This window comes from Tubulanus polymorphus, chromosome 3, assembly GCF_964204645.1.
Source record: "Tubulanus polymorphus chromosome 3, tnTubPoly1.2, whole genome shotgun sequence".
NCBI classification, from domain to species: domain Eukaryota; kingdom Metazoa; phylum Nemertea; class Palaeonemertea; order Tubulaniformes; family Tubulanidae; genus Tubulanus; species Tubulanus polymorphus.
Window position 1 is genome coordinate 22,471,373 of NC_134027.1, and position 12,185 is coordinate 22,483,557.

General features: G+C 39.6%; 1 long non-coding RNA gene across 1 annotated transcript; it reads right to left on the reverse strand.

Annotated features, from left to right (window-relative positions):
- Window positions 1-8,227: 8,227 nt before the first annotated feature.
- Window positions 8,228-9,784, reverse strand: LOC141902881 (uncharacterized). The gene is made up of 4 exons (XR_012618969.1): window positions 9,767-9,784; window positions 9,212-9,340; window positions 8,973-9,025; window positions 8,228-8,313 (listed from the first exon to the last, which is right to left on the reverse strand). It is a non-coding gene; the product is annotated as an uncharacterized LOC141902881 (long non-coding RNA).
- Window positions 9,785-12,185: the final 2,401 nt, after the last annotated feature.

Here is a 12,185-nt window from a genome sequence, read left to right on the forward strand (position 1 = left end):
AAAAATGCCACCGGTTATGCCACCATTATATTATGTGTAGTTAGTTCATCGAGCCCATCTGTACCACACCGCATTTCGCTGGCTTTATGGTTATTCAAACTACAATTATGCACATTTACAATACGTTGGAAGTTTCAAAGAGTATTTTTAGAAATAATATATTCGTTCATCAAAAATGTATGCATGTATAAAAGAGGCTGCCACAAAAGTCAACGTGTTTTCTAATATGTATGCAACGTATTTAGTGAGTCGAGAAGATACACGCTATCCGTGTAAAATGGATGACGAGAGAAGTCCCACAATGATTCCGAGGTGAACAATTCTTGAATAGAAAGGAATTTTTAATGAGCAACGTTTCGGCTAAAGTAACGCTATTAGCCATCATCAGGCGTACTGGTGATGACACACGCCTGGGGCCGGTTGCATAGTCATTGCTTAGACTTAAGACCAGTCTAAGAGCAACTTGGTTCTATAGCCAATCTAACAACATTAGACCAGTCTTAAGATTAAAGACCACTTTTTGACTTAAGTCACGACTGTGCAACTGGCCCCTGATCGCTAATAGTATTTAGGCGAAACGTTGCTCATAATAAATTCACTTCTATTCAATAATTTTTCATCTTGGACTGAATCATTTTGGGATTTATCTCGTCGACGCATTCAGTATAACGAGTAAATGCCGATGGATGTTAAATTTTCATTCACCAAGACTGAAGAAATTTTTCTGTGCTATCCCCAAAATCACTAGTCTTCTATAAATCTAACGGTTTAATTATGTAGTATAAACATTTCCTATATTGGAAAAACTAAACGACACTTGACCGTGAAGGTTAAGGAAAGCATTATATTGATACGCGTTTGTTTGACAAACTCAAAAGGAAAATGGATCAAACTGTTAAATGGACAGCACCTCGCAATTTGTCACACTTGTGAACAGGAATTCAGTGACAACAAATTCAAAATTTCAGACAAAGGCTCTTGTGATCTAGATTGTAAAATTAGGGAGGCCCTGCAGTTTATTAAAGCACAACGGCCCTCATTAAATCATGGACTCTAAAACGAATTCGTTTACTGTCATTAAATCAATAGAGTGTTAAGCGTGTCAGTTTTACTCTAAACCTTCGTTCCCGAAATTAGGGATGTAGCCGTTAAGTAAAGAATAGTCTGCACCAGTCCACACATTATGTAGTGAGATCAACACTCATTGGTCCGTTGAGAGTCTGAATCTTATGATTTAAACTTTCGATGAACAAATTTCGTTTTTCAATTGCTTGAATTTTAAATATTGCTTTTTTCTTTTATTTCAATTTAAAGGAAGTTAATTGTTAGTCATATAATAGACCAATAATATAATTTCAATCCATTATAAAAACAGGTAGATATTAATTTTACCCGACATCCATTAACCGCATATGCTGGTAATATCTCTGCGACTCATTAGAATATTCAATTGATGTCGAAGCATACTAATTATTTGCCCAGCATGAGTTACATGTACCTAATTTACATACGTGGTGAATCATTATTAGTAAAGATAAAGACTACATATCCGATGTATATATAGCCTACGAGCAGTGTTAAAAAGACTTTGCTATCGTTAAAATTCGTTTTACACATTTAAGCCCAAACCATTTAATGCAAGAAGGAAACACGCACGGAAACATGAGACGGAAAAATGTTTCCGAAAGTTTTCCTGATCTGTCGTGTGCATTTAAACGAGAAACATGGTTTCGGGAACAACATTTCCAACAGGAACAAAACGAGTTTCGGTTTTTTTTAATGAAATAAACATATATCAAGCCCCCGATAAATCGACCGCATCGGTGATTCAAGACGTTGGCGGTATAAAGAATAAGGCGGTTTATGAGGGGTTAATTCTGACACAAGTTCGGAGATGAAATAATCGTGTTTCGCTTTCCGGGAGAATCATTTTAGAATTAATTTCAGCGATAATTTCTTGCAAAGCGATCCGGGACATAACTCGACATCATCGCTCTAGCCATGGCCCCAACCGAGATATCGAATCTTACGAATCTTAACGAATTAATGATCGAACAAATGAAAAGAAGAAATTGCAGACGTTTTTATCATAAATTTTCTATTGTACAACGAACATTACGTATATGTACGTAAACAAACGACAGGAAGCACTTAACCATAATCTCATCTAAAACCATGTAATTATTGTCAAGAAAATTACGATGAAAAAACTGTCAAAACAATGTGACCATTCGCTAAGAGGCTTTTCATATTGCTGAGCCATGCACGTACGAATGTAGGAAAAATGGCCAAGGAAAAAATGGCCGGGAAAAAATGGCCAAAAAATTTACCTAAACTAATTCAGGAATTGGTCTAATAATCTCAAAAAGTGACATGCCAAAACATCGGAAAAGATCAATGCAATTGATTTCGTGTTAGTTAATAAAATGACAGTCAGTTTTCCATTTAATCTTCCTTGGCCTTTTTTTTTCCGTGGCCATTTTTTCCTTGACCATTTTTTCCTAGGCAAATACCTTGGCCATTCTATCCTTGGCCATTTTTTCCTTGGCCATTTTTTTCCGTTCACCGTACGTACATGAAAACAACCACTGTTCTGTGGGGGTAAAAGCTGGCCATGTAAACAAAAAAAAAATCTTATACAGTACAGCCCGCTCGAGTCGGACCTTTCGGGACCAGGACTGTGGAAAAACTTTTCCACCATTTGACTGATATCCATATCAGGCATATATAGATATACATAGACTAACGATTGGTTAAGACAGCGCGAGGTTGAGAAATTGCAATATATCTTAAATGAAAGAATTAACTTATAAATGCACTAACGGTGACTCATTGTTTTTAAAAAGAAAATAAACAAAACTTTAAAACATTTGTATCAAAACTCATACAAATAGTACACATTTTTTACATTGTCCAGAAATTTACAATGTATCGATACATTTTATCATAATAATACATTTACATTTTTATTTACAGAAAAGCAGGCAAAAGGAATGATGTCGTTTTTTACTATGTTCAGAAGTCTCATTCGAATAGGAGTCTGTATAACTTTACCGAAATACAGTGGAACCTTGATACAATTTCACGCAAATATGTTTGATAAAATCCATTATATCCGATGAATCGTTATATCCGAGTTTGTTGTAACGAGGTTACACTATACTGAAGAACAGTTTAGTTGTCGCTCCATAAAGCATAAATTGATGAAGGGCCATGCTTTATGGTTACAAGTTTTTAACTTCTCTTGGTATCCATCGACTTATATTACATTACCATATTATTATCTGTAATTTTCTAATGTAATTTAATTCGTAAATAAAGAATAATAATAATAATAATAATAATAATAATAATAATAATAATAATAATGAACTGACTAGAATTTCAAATGACTCCTGAACCTGAGACATTGTGAGACTCTGCTACGTTCCTCCCTCATAGGGATTTGAACCTGATGGCGCCGTGAGACTCTGCCACGTTCTTCCTTCAGAGGGATTCCACCTCATGGTATCATGATACTTTGTCTTGATCTGCTAGGTAGAGGTGGGTAGAATTGTACATAGGAATGAGGTAACCGTAAGCCATCTACATCATTAGTAGTGAGACTCGATCAACAGTAAGCACTTTCCAGCGTTAATGGTGCAGAGAAAGTAGCAATTTTAGTGAATTGCACAATGTGTAACTGCTCATCATTTCTCACACTGTAACGATAACCTATGTTCAAATTATTTATGCACTTGGACATATCGAATATTGCCCAGAAAAGTGATTTACTTGATTCGTGATTATCTGATCGACACTTCGTATCACAATTACGAATGCTGTGACAAAGTTTTTTCAGATGGCTTGTACATTGTAACGCAAAAAGTATTTCTTTTCAGCACATTTTTGTGAAAAGTAAACAAAAATCAGAGCCTTTGAATATCATCAAATTTTCAAAAGCAGTACTACGTGGACTGGCTTCAGGGTCCCTACAGATTAGTCACTCCTGGATATAAGGAGTGTTCAAGGAGTTTTAAAAGGTCCCGTTTACAGTAGTCTCCTCCTGCAATTCGCTGGTTTTGAAAGCTAATCTTTATCCTTTACACTACTAAACTTGGTTACTAATTCAGTAACCGCCTAATTGGTTAAAAAATAAATCCTGGTCGCAACTGTACCGATTCAGGCGTAGACTACTGTAAATTTCAAATTGCCTATTTCTTAAAATTGAAAGGGTTTTAAAAGAGTTTCAGGCATTTTGCTCAAATCAAAGGAGTTTCAAGCGCCTTTAAATGCATTTTTCTGGATAGAAGGAGTTTTCTTCAAAGAACGAAGGAGTCATAGGGACCCTGGGTGCGCTAAAACTATCGGGTTCAAATCGAGTAAATCATCGTCACGTTCCCTCTATATCAGCAAAGTTCTTCGAACGACAGATTATTTCCGTGTTTCGTCGTCGTCGTCGTCGCAGGATTGCCGGTGCGCGCGCCGTTCTCCATCATATCGCCGCACCGATTCAACGACGAATTCAAAACGTCCGCAGTCGGCGCGGCGAGCTCGTCGGCGACGACGACGCGCTCGAGTCCGGCGAGCTCGACGTACGACGTCGCGAAGCCGTCGTTGTCGAACCGGTTGTGTCCCGGCGTCGGCGGCGTCTCCGTCAAGCCAGCCAAACCGGTTTTGTCGTCGCGACGGTCGTTCAAACCGGCCGACGGTTTCACGATGCTGTGCAGCGTTAGATGGTGCCGTTGCAGCGAGATCTTGTTCGCGAAACACTGACCGCAGATGTGACACGAGAACGGCTTCTCGCCGAGGTGGCTTTGTAAATGTCGGTGCAACGCGTTCGATTGTTTGAAGCGTTGCGGACACATCGAGCACTGATACGGCCGGTGGCCGGTGTGTATGCGCATGTGAGTATTCAGATGAGACGACTGAGTGAACTGTTTCAAACATACCTAGGAAAACAAATACAGAATGAATCAGATGGCCATGTTTGCGCTAGGTTTTAACTCTTTCAGGGCCCGGTTTCATAAAAAAGTTTAACTCGAATTTTTGGTGTAATTGCCATTGGTTACTTCATGTATTCAAAGAGGACAATTCAAACTTTTTCGTGAAACTGGACGCAGTGCTGACTGATTAATACCCAAAAGCACTGGATATAACTTGAGCACCCCAACGTGTTGAATAACGGGCATACCACTTGAGTGTGTTTACACCGGTGTATCATTAGTTACTAATACCACACTATGTTAAACAGGTGCAGCCATATTTCAATAGAGATAAAAACTAATCACTAATAACATCAATACACCACACTGCGGTGTAGACACATCCATGGTTTAGAAAGACCAGGGCATGCTCGACTCAATTACGTCTGACAGGATTTGAAGGATAGTCTACAATGAATAAGTTTCAAAGTCTACTATAGGCAAGGCATCAAAATCTAGTCTGGCGCATGCAAGGCTATAACGATTTAGAATCTGGCATAAGAACGAATTCAAAATCTTGGGCCTTGACGGTCTGCAATGTGCTTGCCTTCAAAAGTCTAGGACACAAAACTTAAAAGTGCCTTCTTGTATGTGCTTGGCTTCAACGTGACTGTCTTAAATAATTGGCATGAAATCCAAAAATTTGGGTCTAAGACTGTCAAGGTATTAAAAGTCTGGATCCAGTTGCACATGGGAGATGGGCCTGGTTTTATAGACTGGTATTACCTTAAACCTGGGGGCTAACTCAATTGATTCAGCTCCATGCCTTTTAACTCAATTAAAAACGAATGAGTTAGCATAACATAGCAAACATAACACACAACATAATGCCCTGGCTTTATGTCTACAGCGTGGTACAATTTCAATTTGACAGCGTTGAGTTAAAATAAATTCATTTTCAATGTTTCAACTTGAGGCAACTTATAATATAATAATAATATAATATGTGTCTTATATAGCGCTAAATCCAGCCAGGCTGCTCAGAGCACTTTACATTTTTCGATATTATTACCCCGGCCAATTTTATACTCTAACATGTATCAGTCATCTCTCCCTGGGGAGAAGTAACACCGAGCTGCTAACAAACGCTCAGGAGTCATCTATCAGGCCAGGTACCTATTTACTCCTCGGTGGAGAGAGGCAATGAGGATAAGTGTCTTGCCCGAGGACACTACGGCAATGTACGGGGTTCGAACCCACGACCTGGCTTCCCAGAAACGAACGCTCTAATCGCTCGGCCACACCGCTCCACTTAAACTCAGAACAGAGGAACTTGATCCAGTGATATAGAAATAGACACACGTAAGCCGCTGCAAACGAAACGAAAACATAATACATTACCTCACATCTATAGGGGCGTTCGCCCGTGTGCACTCTGATGTGTTTTTGTTGATGAGCTTTCTGCGTGAAACGTTTCGGGCAGAATTCGCACGTGAACGGGCGCACGACGTCGATACCGACGACTTTGGTCGACATCGTCGGCGGCGACGACTTGGTCGGCGATGACGACGACTGCATCGACGCGCGGGTCATCTGACTGACGAATTCTTCGGCTGAAAAAAAAATGTTCGTATTTTACGGGTGATTACGGTTTCGTGAATAGGCGCCGATTTTTCGGGTCAACCCCAAACCGAATACCGAAGAACGGCGCAAGACGAATTTCAAGAAACAAATTCAGTCGACGGTTTTAACAAGTAATAGTTGTAGTAGTAGTAGTAGTAGAAGTAGTAGTAGTAGTAGTAGTAGTAGTAGTAGTAGTAGTAGTAGTAGTAGTAGTTAGATGCATGAGCCAATTGGCCCTTTCATCCTCATTGTCCTCTTCGTGTCTTAATACATTCAGTTGACCTTGTTAAGTTGAATGTGTGTCATACAAAGTAACACATTCAGTCGACTGTCGTACCAAGGAACATATTTAGTCCACTGTAAAAGCCAGGAATACATTCAGTCGGGTGTTATACCTGGTAATACATTCGGTCGACTGTATGAGTTCTACGGTAATAACAGGTAACACATTCAGTCGAGCAGACGAGAAGATACACAATATCCGTGTATGATGATGACGAGAGAAATCCCACATCAGTACGCCTGATGATGGCTAACACTTGTTAGCCGAAACGTCGCTCCTCAAATACAATCACTCTGATATAGAATTTTTCAATCTTGGCTTCGTTATTGTGGGATTTCTCTCGTCATTCAGTCGAGCATATTAAGTGTATGTAATACCCAAGTCGACAGTATGTAATACCAAGTAGTACATTCAGTCAACTGTATGTAAACCGTAATACTAAGTCATACATTCTGTTCACTGTATGTGACATACTGTAATAACGGTATGTTATACCAAGAAATACATTCAGTCAACTGTGTGTAAACTGAAATACTAAGTAACACATTCAGTCGCCCATATGAAGTTGACAGTATCTAATACCAAACAAGGAGCCTATCGGCTTATACAGCTCCGCTGTGTGATTTGAAGGAATAGAAGCTGCATACCTAGGGGTGCCCCTTTTGGCCAAATCCAAAAAAGGCTCTGTACTTTGTAGGTATTGGTCCATAGAACATTCATACCAAATCTGGACTTGATCTGATTAAAACTGTAGGACTAGTAGCGATTTGAAGAAAAAGTTGACAGACGCACGAACAAATGAACGGACGAACGGACGGACGATGATGGCTCACCCCCTAACCCATTAGCTTCGGTCACAGCGGAGCTAAAAATTCAGTCAACTGTATGTCGACTGTAATATCAAGTATGTCAACTGTAATATCAAGTAATGCATTATGTCGGCTGTATGTGGCAAACTGTAATAACGACTAAAAGATTCAGACGACTGTTATATCGAGTGGGCCAATTACATCCAGGCAGTCAACTGTGAGTCGACTCTAATAATACCGATTCACTAATTTAGTCGACGGTAATTTTTAGTCAACCATAGAGAGCATCTACGTGTCGTAATACTTTCACTCATCTGTAATAATCGTAATACCGAGTAAAGCCTAACAGGCAGATACGGTAATACTCACACGAAGGCACGGCTGATGGAAAATCAGAGAATTTCATCCAATGCGGAATCACTTGGTGCAATTCGGATATTTCTTGTTTCACTTGGAAATTGCACAAAGCAGCAGATCTATCCAAGTTACAAGACGGTGGGTATTGAATCAACCGCTGCTGCTGATGCCGCTGCTGCTGCTGCTGCTGACCTGTGTCGTGATCGGTTATGTAATCTCGCGTATCCGTGGTTGCAGATGCGTTTGTATCTGTGGCAGATGCATTCCCCAGATGCGACTTATCATTGTAACCATCGTCAGAGTGAACCCTGACTGGCAAACGCTTCCTTCGAGAACCCTGAATAATAAAAGACATACACGTATTTGAAGTCGTTCTTACCGCTATTTCAAGGGCCTATTTCTCTACTATGACACAGTATCGATTCGCTGCCTAGATTTATGCTCCTTCCAAGATTATTTGATGCCTTACCCAACAACATTCTTTCAATAAATTTTCACTATGTTTACTTTCCACCGCTTAAATCAAACTAACTTTTTTGCAACTGGCCCCTGGAGTTCATCATCAATTGAAATAGAACTAAAGAACACCACCGACTTCAAATGTGTTCATGACTTCACTGAAGACATTTTTTATTGAAAATGAACTAAAACACCAGACATCGGACATTTTGTCCACACACTTTCAAAAAGTTACCCTCCAGACTTCTTGCTGCAATGGTAAGTATCTGAAAGAGGATTTTTCAGGCAGCAGATATATGGACGAGTGTGAATTGAACTCATATGTTAGTATCATTCGCCACGATAGCACGAGTGTCGGACCAGGCCCGAGCCTATCGATCTCATTTAGCCCATAAGCCTATATTTCATTGAAATATATGCGCTATCTTGAATCAAGTGAGATATCCCGGGAACTAGCGGTATATGTGAAAATAATCGGCACATTATAAAATTTTCTCTGAAAACAATCATGTTTTCCGAGATCTCTAAGTTTCTCACCTTTAAGTTACTTTCATTCGAGCTGTCATGATTTCCCTCGAAATCTTCCTCATCTGAAACATAGAAAACAGTTCATGAGGTGCGGATCCAACGTGGTCTCGTGGGCCTTTTGAGTTTCCCTATCCGAATGAACTCTTAACATTTTACTGCCTTATAATAAATACTACATGGAAACTTATAACACACTTTTCTTGTATAATTGTTAGGATAAGGAAACGTTTTGGTAGGGAATTAATAACCTGATATTTTGCTAGTTGATCTTTGAGTTTGCCATCTCAACCAGGTCACTTCGTCGGCTGCCGCGACAAACTTATCTAGTAATTCCGAATGTTTTTCCAAACAGCGAAACAACTGCTCCTCGGTGACCTCTGCAAAAACAAAACCATTACGAAATCAGATTCATGTAACATACCCTTCAACCCCTTCTAAGGGATCATTCATTTATTACGTACGCATTAGGGGAGGGGGAGCTGGGTCAGTGCAATTGCGTACTATAATGCTTAATGTATATGAAAAAATGGCTGATTTTGCGTACAGAGGGGGAGGGGGGGTTGGATTAGTAGAATTTCATGCGTACGTAATAGATGAATGATCCCCAATCCAGATCAAAACCCTAATCTTAACACATTTGCTGCCGAAACACTCCAAAACATACACAAAATGTAGCAGAAAAACAGGTTTCAACCATTCCATTAAGAAGTGAACTATAGTCACTTTGTTATGGTAAGGTTATGGACGTCTGGGTGACAGAAACTGCAGTCACTCCAAATGTCATTCCGCTCTATAATTCCTACCTAGAGTCAACATGTTAATCGCAAACCGTCTCTTCGGTCAATCCCTGCAGCTGAAAATAGAAAATTGCATATTTCAAATAAGATAGTACACGGATTATAGCAGCCAAATGCTAGCAGCCACAGACTTTTCCAAAAGCGATCTATTCAACTGAAAAAGGATTTTGGTTCAGCATCTGTGTGGTACATCGCTGCGTGCAAATATGGCATATACGCAATGGTGGGAGAGATATGTGTTAGGACGTGCTGGTCTGTGTAGCGCAGAGGCCAGGGTGGATTATCCTCCCCCGGCAGGGATTCGAACCTGACGGCATCGAGATTGCCACGGTACGAAACCCTGCCACACTAGACCGAGTGCGCAGCGACACGTGCAGCTTAGATGATGTCATTATCAGCCAATCAGATATCCCGTTTTATCTTAGCTCGGGTTTTCCCATTTATAGTTCTTCCGTGAAATTTACCTCAGCGATTATACAACGAGCAATCTGATTGGTGCCGCAAGTTTTCGTGCGGCAAAGCTGCACACATGTACCTGCGCACCCGGTCTAGTGTGGCAGGGGTTCGTGCCGTGGCCGAGTGTAGCGTAGTCAGTAACCTGTCTGTGGTTTAGGGGTCTAACTGCAGTTTAGGTCACATTTCCACTGTGTGGCGCTAGTGTCAATAAAGAATAGTGTTATGGTTAGGTTAGGTACATAACCATTAGTAATGGGGACACCTAAACTGCAGTCGCTCCCCCTCAAGAGTAAGTTGGTGTATTTCAATTATCAGGGGCGTATATTAAAGATAATAGCACTAAGAAAGCAGTACGATAAACGAGGAGGAAGGATTAAGACTACATTAGATCGAAATTTAAGTACCTGGCTCAACCGGATACGAACGAGTGTTAACCTTTACGCATTGACGCTCAGTGTTTTAACCACAGAAAAACAACAATTTTAAACATTTTACGACATAAACACATTTGCATTCACTGATATTTACTTAAATCGTGTTTCTGGGTTCGAATTTACTGGGATATCGACAATTCCCGATCGTTGGCGACCGTAAATTGGAATATTTTAATGAGTAAAATTCACACGCGATAGCAGCGCCCTCCATGTAAACACTTCCTGTATTTTGGGGTCGAATCCCTCTTTTTTCAATTTTAATTCATTTTATCAGGAAATATCATGGACTGATACGGAATAGTTCTATGGAAGTATGATAACACCATGATTGTGGCGAGTTCATTTGAAAAGTTGATTTGGACGAGCTTTCTAGTTCTCTGATTCCCAACTTGGCGAAAGTCTATCCATCCTAACGACAATGATTAGACCTACTCTGGGATCGCGATCCTGAGAATAATTGTTTACCATAATCATTCAGTGTATATATATAAAGATCAAATTTGAGCCCTCGGCGTATTTTTGATACAGCATGACCAAAAAGCTTATTGTCAAATTGTGATTTATCAACGAATAAGTTTTGTTTTCTTTTTGAAAGGAGAAAAAACCACTCTACCACCAAATTGATACTGGTAATCAACTTTATGAGAATAATTTTAATAATAAATTCACCCGATGCAAGAGAAATTAGTCTTGGCCTGGAAGAAAGAAATTATGTTCAGGAGTCCTCAGAAGTGTATCAACAATAAGTCCTATAGGCTCCCCTGGGATATTGGCGCTCTATTTAATCTATTCTTTATTTAATATTTATTAGATTTCATTTTTCATAAATCTATAACTACCATGAAAATTAGTTTCCTGGGATGCCACGGCACTTCTGGAATTTCTGGTAAAATGGATGACAATATATGCGACATTATCTAACCAGAAACCCCTAAGTGCTGAGGTTTTTCTTCCAGCTGAATGTAACCCGACGCCACATTGTCACAAAGCCTTGATAGATTCGTACTCTATTCATCTGATTCATGTGTCAACGGTAACTGAATTAGGCTCTTCTCCTCACAATAAACTCGTATCGCAGTTCATTTCTGCCCTAGTCAATCTCGCTTCCTTCTGTCTCCCAAATTGGACATACGTGTAGACGGCGTGAGTAGAGTGATATGCCTCAATGATTTTAGAGTTTCGACAAAATTTTCATAGCGTAATTATATATATACGCTTTTAGACAAAATGATTAACAGAATATTTATCTTATAAAATAAGAGGTTCCATCAGTGCTACGGCCTAAAATATAGTGGGCATAAGGCCAAAAAATGTTTTTGGTTTGAAACCGAAAATCTGGATTTTTAATAAATTTCAACTGCTCGTCACGGAGGCTTATATATAGGTGTGTGTTATTTTCCAAGGCGTCAATAATAATAAACTTTCAATTTAGTTGTTTACTTACAAATTGCTACAAAAGTTCGATAGAATAGAAAATGCATTTACTTAGAGACGTTATCTGGTCCCCTACGGCCGGAGTTATACCGAAATCACGG